The sequence below is a fragment of the Gavialis gangeticus genome, unplaced genomic scaffold, assembly GCF_001723915.1.
Source record: "Gavialis gangeticus isolate Ggan-Ray unplaced genomic scaffold, GavGan_comp1, whole genome shotgun sequence".
NCBI lineage: Eukaryota > Metazoa > Chordata > Crocodylia > Gavialidae > Gavialis > Gavialis gangeticus.
In genome coordinates this window covers 242,375-252,637 of record NW_017729026.1, presented here as the reverse complement: position 1 = coordinate 252,637, position 10,263 = coordinate 242,375, and positions in this window count along the sequence as shown.

Sequence of the window (10,263 nt, the reverse complement as noted above, 5' to 3'; positions counted from 1 at the left end):
TGTGGAGGCTGAACAGGTTCAGGTCCCATAGCCTCTCCTCATAGGGCCTGCCCTGCTGCCCCCTGATCATGCGAGTGGCCCTCCTCTGGACCCTCTCCACGTTGTCCACATCCCTCTTGAAGTGCGGTGCCCAGAACTGGATGCAGTACTCCAGCTGCGGCCTGACCCATGCCACATAGAGGGGGAGTATCACCTCCTTGGACCTGCTCAAGATGCATCCATGACCGCCTTCCTCGCAGAATTGGGGTTCAGTATCAAATGGACTGTCAGCTTTCCAATCTGTTGCGCCTCCACAAACAAAAAAAATTAACCAAGACTGACATCACCAACCTTCAGTACGCTGAAAACTGTGTTATCCTCACGCACGCTGACTGAACTGCAGTCTGTCCTTGACCTCTTTTCAGGGGCCTATCATAGCCTGGGACTCTCCCTCAACACTGGGGAGACCAAGGTGCTCTATCAGCCTGTCCAGCACAAGCTTCCACTCTCCCCCCACAAATACCACTGTTGGAGAACATAAAGCATTTTCCATACCTTGGCAGTCACCTCCTCCAGTCAGTCAGTCTTGATGTAGAAATCAAACATAGGATTTGCTTTGCCAGTGTATCCTTTGGAAAGCTTCTTTGCCATGTCTATCTCAACCAAGATCTACAGATGGAAACTAAGACCCTGATCTTCAAAGCAGTAGTTATCCCCATGCTTCTTTACAGGTGTGAGACTTGGGAGACATATCAAAGCCATCTTAAGCACCTGGAATGGTTGCATCAGTATTGACTCCGGAAGATCCTTTGCATTAGATGAGAAAACCACTGCTTCCCATCTTTTGCATTAGATGGGAAGACCACCAATGCCAGCATCCTCTCTGCAGCTAACATAACCAGCACTGAGGCATAGATCATGAAACATCAACTCTGCTGGACTGGCCACTGTGTGCAGATGGCTGACCCTCTCTCCAAAAGCAAGTCCTCTTCTCTCAACTCAGTCATGATAAGAGGACCCATGGATGACAGAAGAAGTGTTAAAATGACACCCTGAAAGCATAACTTTACAAAGTGGGAAGTGCTGGCTGGTAACAGGTCAATGGTGCTGCACCATACCTCAAGCTACAGTCCACTTTGAAAAGAACCATCTTGCTCAAGAAGCTGAGACCAGCAGAGGAGGAAGCAAAGAGGACAACATCCTGGCCAGAAGCTGTGGCCCCCTGTCATCTGTGGAAAACACCCACCATCTGTGGAAAAACTTGCAGAGCATGGATTGAACACTTCAGGCATCTTAAAACTGACCAATAATCCCCCCCCCCACACCCCCCTCAGCAGACATCATCCTTGTACTGAGAGATAGCCAAAGACTGTTGTAAATAATCAGAAGTAAATTTGCTACTTGTATTTACAGGTAGTAAATTTACTTGCATTGTGAGCAAATTACTGTGCAGTAAGCATGTGTAAAATTTCTGTGCGGTAATTAGCTCTAATCTTGAGTAAAGCATCTCATGTAGATGCACCCACTGATGGTGTAGGGATGCCTTCTGAGTGCAGAGAGCTGGCCCAGAAAATGACTGGCTTGTGGACTTTGAATCAATGCCTCTCCCAGGAGGACTCTATTAGTCAAGTTACTATAAAGATGTGGCTGGAATTTGAAGCCAAATTTCCTGAAGGAGGCTGGCAGGGTTACCACTGCGTGGGTGAGCTATCCAGTGGTTTGGAAGGATAGAAATTACACCTTCCTTTATCCACAGGAGTGAATCTGACCCTTTGTCTTCCTCCCCACAGAGTCCCATTGGAAAGCAGCAAAGGAAAAATGTTCTGATGAGTCAGTTTTTTAAAACCCTTGGCTCCAAGTCAAATGCAAAATAAACAACTACAGAGTCAAACTCAGGGCATGTCATTTCAGGATTGCACTGGGGTCATCCAACTCATGACATTTGGTGATTATTTATTTGTGGGCATGGATTCAACCATACTTAGTGAAAAAAGTGCAAGAAATACAATAAGAAACTAAGCAATGAGCTATTATACCCTGACCTGGGTAGGAGTTACTAGCCAAGACCTCCCTTCAGTAAAGAGAATATGTAAAGTCAAGGACTGGAGAAAGACTCTGGGATATCTCTGGGGTCAACAGCCTAAGATAAATAGAATTTACTTCCAGGGTGTTCCTGTCCCATTGCTCAACATGGGCTACTAGTCATGAGCACTACCGTAACTGGAGATTGATTTCCAATCAGTGCACCTCATGTCAAATGGACCGTCACGTGGTCACTCAGGTGCTTGCATTACAACAACTAAGCTTAAATTGCATACCATAAAGTATTAAAAATAACCTTTCCAAAGTCAGTAAAACAGCTAAAAACGAGTTGCTCAGGAGAACAGGGGTAGGTCATGAGTGAGGCAAAGCAGTGTACTCAGCAGAAGCAAGCTGAAGTCCATAAATAGATGGTGTAATATTATACTACAATAAGATTCTAGGGTTTGCAGCTTTAATATCAGTAAGGACTAATGTAGACAAAGGCAGAAAACAATATGACAATGTTAAAAATATCAAAGAAATATCATATTTGTATGAAATCTCCAGCCAGCTACTGGTTTCTATTTTGCTTAGAAGTACTTAGGGCAACATCCACTTTTCTGTTACAACTGCTAAATTGAGACCATGGCACCTTTCCAACTGCAAAACCATCATATTTTCAGAGTTTTCCTGCTACCCTTGCCTGCTGAATGGCTAAATCCCAAATAGGTTACTACAAGTATTAAAAATGTGCTACAAGCTAGTCCTTCCCACTTCCAGGCCCCTGTGTGAAGGAGGGTGAGACTATACAGAGAAACAGTCAGTGACCCCAATCCTTCCCTGCAATGGTACAGCTCTGCTCAGTTATCTTGATGCAAAGCTGTTCTAAAGCTGGCATAGCTGACCTGGGAAGGATTTCCTGAGTAGCGCAGTGAAGGAGGCATGGCCAGGGTAAAGAGGTCGTGGCTTTTGCATCCCTTGCTCCTGAAATGAAGGGTGGTTGCAACAGTGCTATTCTAAATGTACAGGAGATTAGCCTGGCACTGAATAGGGCTCCAGGGTTACAGAAGCATAATAGCAGCGTAAACCACTTTTTCACCCTTCCTACAAATTAGCCAGTAGGTAGCATTTAAAGGCAGGCTAGGTTGAGGCAAGGTTCAGATTTTGGGTATGAAATTGATGCAGGAACAAAAGGGATTCAACAGCATCAAAATATCATGAGGTATTTGCATTAGATTTCAGAACAAAATGGCATCTCCTGAGATTGGTTGATCTTGTAATAATATTTTTTAAATGCTAAAAGGAATCTGCCTAATCCCATGTGATATGTCTTTACCTGAATAGGGACTGTTGTATATGAATTTGAGTGTATCATTACAAGAATGATAGGTAACACAACGTCTTTTCCACTGGCCCTACTAAACGCCTGAAACCACATTTCTCATCACTCTTGTTTTGATTTTAAGGGTGGACAAGGGGATATTGAATAAAACTTTGTTATCTGCAGAGACCTTGTTTTATTCAGTGTTTAGGACTGCTGTGCCATCATGATCAAACGTCACAACAGTAAGATAACTAGAGAGGGAAAAAATGAGGTAAGTAGGAATCTGAAGGGGATACTTATGGCTGAATGGGAACCACCACCTAATTTTGCTTCTCCTGCTCCGATAATTTACTATCCCCATAGTCACTTTAATGCCACAGTCTCAGTGAGGCCCATTAGTAATGCTGCATGGTTTTGTCCAAGAGCACCTTACTGTGCTAAATCATCTCCAAACAACTTATCTTAGATTGCTTTTTAATACCAAGGTCATAGTGAACCCACCATGACCTTAGAGAATGATTCTCACTTTTCATTATTACGTACTTCAGAAATGCAGGTCTTAGAAGAACCTTTTGGAACTGGTTTGATCTCTTCTGTTCCTGCTGTTTTGCACAGGCTCAATGGCGAGCATTTGAGCACTCCTCCCGCCACCTAGTGTTTGGCTGCCACCATTGCATTGAATTAACATTAAAGTTATAGGGTAAAATCATTGCATGAGAAAGCTCCAGTAAAGACTGGGGAGGAGAGTTCTGCCTACCTATTACTTCTGCTATTAATGGGACAACAATTCTGAACTTTTGCTATCGAAACAGCAGCAGCGTATGTATGGGTTTTATATATCAAAAGCACACACAAAAGGAAAAAAAGCAAGTTGGAAATCGTTTCATGGATGAGGAAGAGAACTGATATTCATGAAGACAGGCCTAAGATTCGGGTTCATCAGAAAAGGAGCAGAGCAGTTTATTCTCTTTGTGCATACAAAAAGGAGAATACTGACCTGGTGGATGGGGGGATCGGAAGCAGAAAATGGTAGAGTCAGGACTAGAAAGCTGCATGCCTCAGCTCTCTCACCTACTGAAACTACAATACTAGACAAATTGCTTAATTTCTCTATGCCAAAATGTAATGAAATAATGATGATAATGACGCTACTAACTGGGTGTGTCTAGATGAGATGCTAACTGCGAGATAGCCTAATAACACTGCACAGTAGTGTGCCAGGCAAAACCTGTGCTAATACACTACTGCATAGTAGTATTAGGCTACTACGCAGTTGATGTCCAAAAAAACCTGTGCACCAGCTGCACAAGTTACTGCACATTGATTTAGTACTTGGTTATCCAAGTAATAATGAGCAGTAACTAAATAATGAGCAGTAACTACAGTGTATTAATGAACATGTAGATGCACCCACTGATATTAAAAATATATTTAGCTCTACATTATTTTCTTTTAAAAATGCTTGTGAACATAAACTACTGGTTAACAAAACTTGAATGAAATATCCTCTGTGGACAGGTTCTTGCATAACTGGAGTTTCTTGTATTCTCTGCTGAGGCATTTGATTCAATGCTAGAGAGAAGAACTAGACAGGCCCGGGGCCTGATATATGAACAATTTCTGTGTTCTTCCCCTTCAGCTACTCTACATGAAGGCAGTAAATATTGTTTATTATTATTTTAGTCAATAATAAATATATTATTATATCTTTACCTGCTAAGTACTCACAAAAACATTTAATGTTAATCATCTCTTATACCCTTGTGTGTCTCCAAACAGTTATATGGGATGAGAACGACTTATCACCATGAATGAACTTCAAACTGTATTTGATGTACATCTGACAATAAATAGTGTCTGAAATCACTACTTATAATGACCAAGTTTGACAGCTCAATTGTAGGACACTGAAAGCCAGCTCCTTTCCTCTTTTAATGCTGACTGAGGATCAAAAAGTGACATCTTGATGATGTTCCCAGTTTACTGAATAATGTATAACTGGGCTATGCATTAGTCTGAGGTATATTTATTTCAGAATGAATGATATCTCTAGTGATTAAATATTTGTGAGAAATAGTTCAAAATAAACAACTGAGTGAATGCAACAAAAAAACATCAAGAGCTCACATTGGTTATAGCCAGATTGAGAGTTCTCAGGCAGCAACAAATCAGGATGCAGTTAGAAGCTCCAAAGCATCCTAATGCTATGATTAATTTCATTAATTCCATTTTAATATAATTAAACAATGTGTTTTAGTAAACATCACTTTCAGGTATTAATTCAGTGTTAGATCAGTATCCTGCTTGCCTAATTATTATCTGTCCATTGACAACCACTGTATGCAGAGGATGTGATACTGAAGCAGTTGATGTATTTTGAATCTGTGGGTAACCATGGTAATTCAGTAGGGGGAGTGCCTCTCCTCCACCTATTAACTAAGATCAAGCATAATATCTAGTGAGTACTCGACATGACAATTACCCTGCTCTGATAGATTGGATAAACTCAGTGTTCTTTCCCATTTCAAATTATGCCATATATTTTATGGGCCTAATATTTACTCAGTTGATACCCAGTGGTTTGGAGCAATTAGATTAGTTTGTGAGACTAAAATTATATCTACAATCAACTGGCCTCTCACCTCTGTTGTATACATCATCTCCTGTTTAAAGGCGGGGGGGTAGTTCTTGGTAACCTGTGTCATTCATCCCTTTCTAAATCTGTACCAAGCCCCAGTTGCCCATTCAGGGTGCACTCAGATAGAAGCTACCATACTCCAAGCCTCAGTCTTGCCAGGTCTGAAGCACATTTTTATTTGCAGGTGACATTAAACTGGGAAGGATTGTGAACACATTGGAGGACATGAGTGCACTTCAGAAGGATCTCGATAGATTGGAAAGTTGGGCTAACGTTCACAGGATGAAGTTAAATGTAGACAAATGCAAGGTGCTGCATCTGAGGAGGAATAATAAAAAAAATGTAAATATAAAATAGGGGACATCTACCTGGCTGGATGGCAGCACTATGGAAAAGGACTTGGGAGTCTTGGTAGACCACAGACTCAATATGAGTCTGCAGTATGATGCAGTCGCACAAAAGGAGAATGTGGTTTTGGGCTGCATCAATAGAAGCATTAGGTGCAAAACACAGGAAGTAATAGTGCCTCTACACAGCACTGGTTAGGCCTTATGTGGAGTACTGTAGGCAACAAAGGCTAGGTATAGACATTCAAAAAGCCTGAGGCAGACTCAATCTAGGTTACACTGTTTTTTGTAAGTGGCATATCACAAAATTTTAGAAATTAAGGGCTGGAATGGACCTTGAAAGATCAAGTCCAACTCTCCTGCTCTGGGCAGGAATTGTACTGAGATCAAATGATCCCAGCAAGATGTCTGTCCAGTCTTCTTAGATTCATAGATGCTAGGGTCGGAAGGGACCTCAACAGATCATCAAGTCCAACTCCCTGCCTAGGCAGGAAAGAGTGCTGGGGCAAGATGAAGACTTCTTCTCTTGAAGACTTCCAAGGTTGGCACCACCTCCTTGGGAAGTCTATTCCAGATTCTGGTCACCCTTACCATAAAGAACTTCTTCCTTACATCCAACCTGAAACCATCCTCTAACAGTTTATGGTCATTGCTCCTTGTCCTCCCCTGGGGCCCCCTAGTGAACAGTTTTTCTCCAAGCTCTTGATATTCACCCATTACATACTTATAGAGATGGCCACCAAGTCCCCCCTCAGTCTTCTCTTCCCCAAGCTGAACAGTCCCTGATCCCTTAGTCTTTCCTCATAAGGTTTGTCCTCAAGGCCCTTAATCATTCTTGTGGCCCTTCTCTGGACCCTTTCAAAATTCTCCACATTTTTTTTTTTAAATATGGTGCCCAGAACTGGACACAGTACTCCAGCTGAGGTCTCACCAGCCCTGACTAGAAAGGAAATATCACTTCCTTAGCCCTGTTCACAATGCATCGGCTAATATATGCCAGTATGCTATTAGCTCTGTTGACTACAGTGTTGCACTGGTGGCTCATGTTCATCCTGTGATCTACCCTAACCCCAAGGTCCCTTTCAGCCATTGTGCTGGCCAGGACATCGCCTCCTAACTTATATTCACGTCGCTGGTTACTCCTCCCCAAATGAAGCACTCTGCATTTATCCTTATTGAACTGCATCCAGTTCTGCTCTGACCACCTTTCCAGCTTGTCCAGGTCCACTTGAATCTGCATCCTATCCCCTATCATGACCGCTTTCCCCCATAACTTGGTATCATCTGCAAACTTGGCCAAAGTGCTTTCCATATCCTCATCTAAATTCTTGATAAAGATGTTGAACAGCATAAGGCCAAGAACTGAACTCTGCAGGACACCATTGGACTCCCTCCAAGATGATACAGACCTATAGTTTAGACTGGTAGCAAACAGAATGCATCTTCCCCTTTGGTGTCAGCGGGGGGGGAAATCTTAGACTGGGTTCATTTTTAAACTAGTCTATGTGTGCCCAACTTCTGTTCTGTTAAGGATATAAACCGGTTTCTTGTCTCTTAAAAGCGTAATGTCTGTACCTGGCCAAAGATAATAAAGGGACTGGAAAGAAAGTCATATGAGTAGAGGCTGAAGGAGCTAGGCATGTTCAGCTTTCAGAAAAGGTGCTTAAGAAGGAACATGATAGTAGTTTTCAAATACTTAAAGGGCTGCCATAAAGAAGAGGGAAAACACCTTTTCTCTCTTTCTGCAAAGAGGAGGACACAGACCAATGGCTTGAAGTTGCAGCAAAGTAAGTTTAGATTGGATATCCAGAAAAATTTCTTCCCTCTTAGAACAGTGAATCAGTGGAATAGACTGCCTAGGGAAGTTTTAGACTTTCCGTCACTGGAGGTATTCAAGAAGAGGTTGGACAGTCACTGGTCAAGGATGATCTAGGTGAAGCTATGGCTAAGTTCTATGATGGGTATTTCCCTTGCTTCTGGGCTGTGCTGGTTGACCCTGCCCATGCCCCACCTGTTCTTTCCGCTACATGTGCTAGGATGTTTTTACACCATATGCAGTTGCCTCAGAGGAACTGGGTGCTGTCTGTGGCCAAGGCTGGGTACTTTGACTTGGGTGTGTCAATACTCCAGCTGGGACCAAAGCCAGAGGCTCATGGTCTGAGGTCTTGCCCCTCCACTCAGAGTCAGACCGATCACCATATTTGGGGTCAGGAAGGAAATTTACCCCATAGTCAGATTGGTATAGACTGTGGGCATTTTTTGCCTTCCTTTGCAGTGGTGGGGCATGACCCTCTACCTGGGATCTCTTGAGCATATATTGACAATATTTCATAGAAGCAGGACTTTGGCTGCCATGGTTCATCTGCTTTACCTATGGCAGGCTAAGATGCTAGGTAGAGTTTAGATTATAGATTACATGGGATGGTTTGGATAGGGATGATCCTGCTTCAGGCAAAGGGTTGGTCTACATGACCTCTGGAGGTCCTTTCCAGCCCTACTTGTCTATGATTTGAAGCCTCCTGCTGCTACAGCTGAGATAGCACATGGAAGTAGACCAGTACAAATTTAGGGACTGCTTCAGACAAAGGGAGAATGGACAGCTACATGAAAAAAATGCTGAACAAACTGATAGGCATAATGCTAATTTCAGAAGACTTAGTATGTTCCTAGATAAATGGAAGCATTTTCCAAATGACCAAGGCTTATAAGTTTGGGAGAACCATGCCAGGTAACATAACGCTGAAACATGCCACATTGTCCTGCGGTCACTGCCTGCCCGAATCCACAAAGTTTAGCCACACTTGTTATGCTCGGATGCTCTCTCTTGAGAGAGAGAATGAAGGTTTTAGTTTGGCAAACTAGTCTAATTGCTCCAAAAGATTAGGCATCAGAGTTATGTAACAATTAGACCTATAAATTCTTGTGCTCAGCAAGTAGTCTTCAATGGCTTAATGTCCAGCTGGAAGGAGGTATCAAATGGGGTTCTCCAGGGCTCTGTCCTGGGTCTGGTATTGTTTAACATCATCCAATGATTTGGATGATGGGATCAAATGCACACTTAGCAGATTTATAGATGACAGCAAGTTGGGTGGAATTACAAGACAGGGGCAGAGCTAGGATCCAGAATGACTTGGATAGACTGGAGAAATTGTCCACAATCATTCAGATGACATTCAACAAGGAAAAGTACAAAATCTGCAGTTGGGATGGAATAACTGCATGCAAAAAAACAGACTGAGGAATGACTGGGTAGGCTGCAAAACTGCAAAGAAGGACCTTGGGATACAGTGGAACATAAATTAAATATGAGCCACCATTCTGATCTTCTGGAAAACAAGTCAGCTGCACCCTGGGTTGTATTAACAAGAGTGTGACTTGCAAAACAAGGGAAGTGATTCTTCTGCTCTATTCAACACTGCCAAGGCCTTACCGGGACTACTGTGTCCAGTTTTCAGCCACACATTTCAAGAAGAACATGCAGTTTGGAATGAGTCCAGCACAGGGAACCAAAAATGTTCCACCTGGGAGACCTATGAGGAAAGGCTGAAAGAGCTAGGGTTTTTTAGCCTGGAGAAGAGAAGACTGAGAGGGATTTGATAATAGACTTCAAACACGTGAAGGATTAAGATGGGTTCTTTCTCTGTGACTGTAGGGAACAGCTCTATGACCTTAAACTGCAGCAGGGAAGATTTAGGCTGGAGATTAGGAGGAACTTTCTGACTATAAGGGTGGTCAGGGCATTGGAACGAACTACCTAGAGAAACTGTGGAATCACCATCCTTGGAAATTTCCAAAAGCACCTTAGACAGACATTTGGCTCAAGTGGTTAAGTTAGGGATGATCTTGCTCTGAGCAGGAAGCTGGACTTAAATGAATGCGAGGGGGAGCCAATTAGCATTCCCCCAACACCACACTAAGGCAGGCAAGCAGTATGGTGTGTTTCAGCACAATAG